The sequence below is a fragment of the Oratosquilla oratoria genome, chromosome 41 (genome assembly GCF_046742065.1).
Source record: "Oratosquilla oratoria isolate Oo_2021 chromosome 41, ASM4674206v1, whole genome shotgun sequence".
In the NCBI taxonomy this organism is placed as follows: domain Eukaryota; kingdom Metazoa; phylum Arthropoda; class Malacostraca; order Stomatopoda; family Squillidae; genus Oratosquilla; species Oratosquilla oratoria.
This window is the reverse complement of record NC_134817.1, coordinates 33,125,637-33,131,190: the sequence shown is the minus strand read 5'-3', so window position 1 is coordinate 33,131,190 and position 5,554 is coordinate 33,125,637.

The window sequence follows — 5,554 nt, the reverse complement described above, 5'->3', positions numbered from 1 at the left end:
CTACACCAGGAACAGATTGACAAAAACAGCATTAACTCTTTCAGTGTACTTCCCTCAAGTGAATAAAATCATCTCCAAAATAAATGTCGGCCATAATGTTAGGCAGCCGACAGAGAGTATTATTAATTTTCTTACTATTTCTCGGCACTGGAGAAGTTGATACATATATCTAGTGCTGTAACCTAACCTAACCCAATCTCACCTAACCTAACCTAACCTGACTTAACCTTACCTCACTTAACCTAATCTCACTTAACCTAGCCTAACCACACCCTACTTAACCTAACCTATCTAACCAAACCTATCCTAACCTAACCTAATCTAACCTAACTTAACCTAATCTAACCTGTCCTAACCTAACCTAACCCAACCCAACCTCACCTAACCTAAACTAACCACACCCTACTTAACCCAACCTTATCTAACCAAACCTGACTTGACCTGTCCTAACCAAACCTAATCTAACCTAACCTAACTTAACCTAATCTAACCTGTCCTAACCTAACCTAACCCAACCCAACCTCACCTAACCTAGCCTAACCACACCCTACTTAACCTAACCTTACCTAACCAAACCTGACTTAACCTGTCCTAACCTAACCTAATCTAACCTAACCCAACTTAACCTAATTCAACCTGTCCTAACCTAACCTAATCTAACCCAACCCAACCTCACCTAACCTAAACTAACCTAACACCACCCCACTTAACCTAACCTTATCTAACCTAACCTAATTTAACCTGTCCTAACCTAACCTAATCCAACCTAACCAATCTAATTCATTTGCATTTTCCTTTTCTTTTTTTTAATGCAAAGGCTAAAAATATTATTTTCAATTCTCGATTTTTTGCCAAAGTAAAGTGAACGGCCATTGAACCTCTTCGGACAGGCTAGCTCGGTGATCCTGCATTGGTCTAACCACCTCGACACGATGACGTCACTGTCCTGCTTCCCCCTAGCCAAATAGTAATTAAGAAAATAATTAAAGACATGTGACGTCATAATCATAAATAAGTTGTGACGTCATATATGACGTCATAAATTATTGTGACTTCACATATGACGTCATAAATGCGTTGTGACGTCATTCGGGAGTGGGTGCACCAAGATAGTGGACAACCACGGCACAAAAACTGTTGGAGGAAGGAAAAATAGTCATTTAGCAACTATTACAAAGTCGGAGCATGCCGACAGGAGACCTTTTGGTCCATATCTAGGTCGGATGCGAAAAAATCATAATAATGATAATAAATGAATAAATAAAAATATGATAATGTAGATAACAAATAGAATACATAAATAAATGCATAGGTATAGTTCAATAATAAACACAGGTAAATAGTATGTGATAATAAATTGACATACAACTAATAATAAATGAGAATCAAACAGACAAATGATAACAAAACAATGATTCATAAAGCTTTGAACTGACCTACATTGCACTGCCTCTACAGGAAGTTTATTCCATTCATTAACTACACGGTTGGCAAGCATGGCTGTCATCTTGGACGACGTAAAAAGCGTCTCTGTCCATTTTATTATTATAATTTTTTTAATAAAATCATATTAATGCAAAGTTTCTGCCCCTGCCTCATACAAAAACGTCAATTAATTAATTAACTAATCAATCAATGCCGCTTAGTGATTGTATCAAATCGAGGGGGTCTTGCTGTCATGTTCACATATTGTCCAGTGCCGACGCCAAGAGGCGCTTAGTTTCTGCCTACGCCTGTGCCCTAAGTGTTTGGACATCCAAGGCAAGTGGCTTCGAACGCGGGACTGCATCAGTGGTGAGCACGGTCGAAATCAACACTGGACAGTCAATTACTGCAAGGTTATATATATATACATATATATATATATATATATATATATATAATATATATATACACACACATATATATATATACACATATATATATGTATATATACATATATATATATACACACACATATATATATATATATATATATATATATATATATATATATGTGTGTGTGTGTACAACACTGAATAGGTCCCAGTGATTAGATACATTTTAACAACCACAATGCACTTTAACTCTAAGCCATCAAGGCCGACATGCAGAAATTGAAATGTGGTACTGCCAAGGTCTCGAACCCCAGCATCCTCCTGACAAGTGCGGTAGTGACTTACCAACTAGGCTATCAAGAAAGATGTAAATTGAGCGCAATTTTTCTTATATATTTGTATCTTAGTGGAGATGGGTTGAACGCAAAAAAAATCATGTATGTGTAACTCGAACATACAAATATGCAAAAAAAAAATTGCGCTCAATTTTATCTTTCTTAGCCTAGTTGGTAAGTCACTACCGCACTTCTCATGAGGATGCTGGGGTTCAAGTCCTTGGCAGTACCACATTTCAATTTCTGCATGTCGGCCTTGATGGCTTAGTATTGAAGTGTATTGTGGTTGTTGAAATGTATATACATATATATATATATATATATATATATATATATATACACATATATATATATATACATACATTTGTTTATATGCATGTTTGTTTATTTGATTTTTGGTCGTTTCATATCTAATTATCCTGATTTATTTATCTATTCATTTATTTATTCATATATGTATTTATTATTTATTTATATATTTATTTATTTTTTGTGGGGGGATTCTTCATCCCTCTTTAGACTTTTCGCCACACATCAACAAAAGTGTGAATGTGGGCAGAGCTCACCTTGAAATTACTGGAAGAAGAAGGAAGAGAAAAGACAGTTGGCGACCCTCAACCCCTCTGTGACGTCACTATGGGTGAGATGTGCCCTAGGCAGAGCCGTGGATCACGTGGTTCAGGGTGCGAACCCTTCACTGGAAGGACCAACTACCAGTTGAATGAAATCACTTGACGGCACCAATGAAAGCCGTGGTTGTTTGGTCCCTTTCTATAGAAGATAATAATAATATTGATGATAATAAGAATAGTATCTATAATATCAATAATGATAATGATAATAATAATAATGATAATAATGATAATAATAATAATAACAATAATAATAATAATGATAATAATGATGATAACAATATTAAAAATAATAATAATAATGAATAATAATAATAATAATAATGACAATAATAACAATAATAATAATGATGATAATAAAATGGAGTTGTCGTGCAATGATAAGATATAAATAAAGTTGTCAGGTTAGATTCCTCTGTAGTGAGTTATTAAAAAAAAAAAAAAAAAGAATGGCAAACATTCGGAAATGGCAAAAGAACAATGTTACTTTTATAATTACAATTATTATTCTTTTACACAATAAGTCAAATACATAACCAGGAAGATCAGTAAGACACTATATATATATATATATATATATATATATATATATATATTATATATGTATATTATACACACACACACACACACACACACCCTCCTTTCCCCTTATTTGATCTCAAGCATTTGTATCTCAACTTGTACTTGAAAAAGCTGTAATAAGCGAAACGTCGTACAAATAAAGGCTCCGTCCTCATATGGTGTTTATCTCGTCAATCTTGTCGGCAAACTTCCACTTTTAAGGATATATATATATATATGTATATATATATATATATATATATATATATATATATATATGTGTGTGTGTGTGTGTGTGTGTGTGTATGTATGTATGATGTACGTATGCATGTGGGAAGTCGAGAAAACGAAGGATACAATTTTGCAACGTCATTGCCTCCTCTAGGGCACAGACCAACTGGTCCCCTCTCCCAATCACCGATGTCACGGCTCATGTGTCACCTTGGGGAGTTTCTAATAGTCTCGAAAGAGAGAGAGAGAAGAAGGAGATAAGGAAAAGATCCTTACATATGAACAACACACTTCTATACGAAAATATGCGCCTGGAGTTTAAGTGAATATGACATTTTCCTTCATACAATGTTTGTTGAAGGGGGTGACAAATTCAGCGTTATATATTTTTCGTATGATAAAAAAAGCTTAGAAATGTCTGGCAGCAACTAAGAAAATTGCTGAAAGCCTTAATTCTAGTTAAAGGGTGCAAGATCTTTAACTTCTTCTAGGCAAAATGTTTCCTTAATCTGAATAAATATTTTCTGGTGTTAACAGAGGCAAAAACCTTAAAATAGGCAAATAATTACAATTGCGAAAAATAAATCATCGTTATTTTGGGCTTAGAAAGAAAAGTAGATATAATATCGTCTTGATAAATGTCAGTCATCGTTTCACGGCAGGAGAGTGAAATTATATTATCCATAGATCATAGCTGGGATTATACAATGATGGTAAAATTTACAAAACGTTTATCAGGTTCGTATCTGTACAGAAGCGGACACAGAAATGAATAGATGAATATATATGCAACAGACAGTCACCAACGTATTAAAAAAACGAGCCTGCTAGGAATTCCCACTTTGTAAACAAACTACGCATCATTTTGTAAGTACCCAAAGCTTCGCCAAGGTTGAAATAATATGACAGTTTGCAAAAAAGGGCGTTCATAAAGACATACGGTGTCGATGGCGAACCAAGGCCAAATCTTTCTCAACCATTTTGTCCAGATTATTTGGTGGAGTCCTGTACACGTCTTCCGTATATGTTTGTACATTTGTCTTCCCTCCGCGCTACTGGGAGATGTACTCGATTTTTAGCGCGTCGTTTTGTTTTTACGAGCGTCCCCCAATGTGCGTTCGAGTGTAAACAAATATGGTTTTTTTTTTTTATCAATACAGTTGATCATAATTTGTGGTGACATTCTTTATATTCTACTACGTGTTTTATATTTGTATAAATAGCAGAAAATAATCCATCTCTGTTTTGATTTATTTATCTATTTACGAGCGTCCCCCAATGTGCGTTCGAGTGTAAACAGATATGTTTGTTTTTTTCGTCAATACAGTTGATCATAATTTGTGGTGACATTCTTTATATTCTACTACGTGTTTTATATTTGTATAAATAATAGAAAATAATCCATCTCTGTTTTGATTTATTTATCTATTTATCTATTTACTTGTTTATTTTGTGAAGACTATTCAAGTCTTCCTGGTGGTATGGCTTCCGGGTATACTAAGCCTATTCCTGCCCTCTGCCACTTCCTTGTGCGTAAATACATTAATATGAATATTTTTACACAAATCAGCTATTTTTTTTTTATGAACAGATGATCAGCATGACCTTTATTTGTGCGTTTTAAACATTAATGAAGCTATGTATTACGCACCCATACACGCACACACACATACACACACGCACTCAAAAACACACACGCACACACACATGCACGCACACACACGCACGCACACACACGCACGCACGCACACACACACACACGCAGACACACATGCACGTACACACACACAAAACACGACTCGGTGGCGCGGTTGGTAGAGTCCCTGACTGCCACCACGGCGGTCCGGGTTCGAATCCTGCCCAGTTAAATAATTTCAGTATTACTGCGCTTTGAGTCGTTACTCCAACTCTCGTGGGCGGGGAGTTCGGGGTGTGTATGCGTGTAAGGTCACAGCATTACCCATAGATCGGTCATACG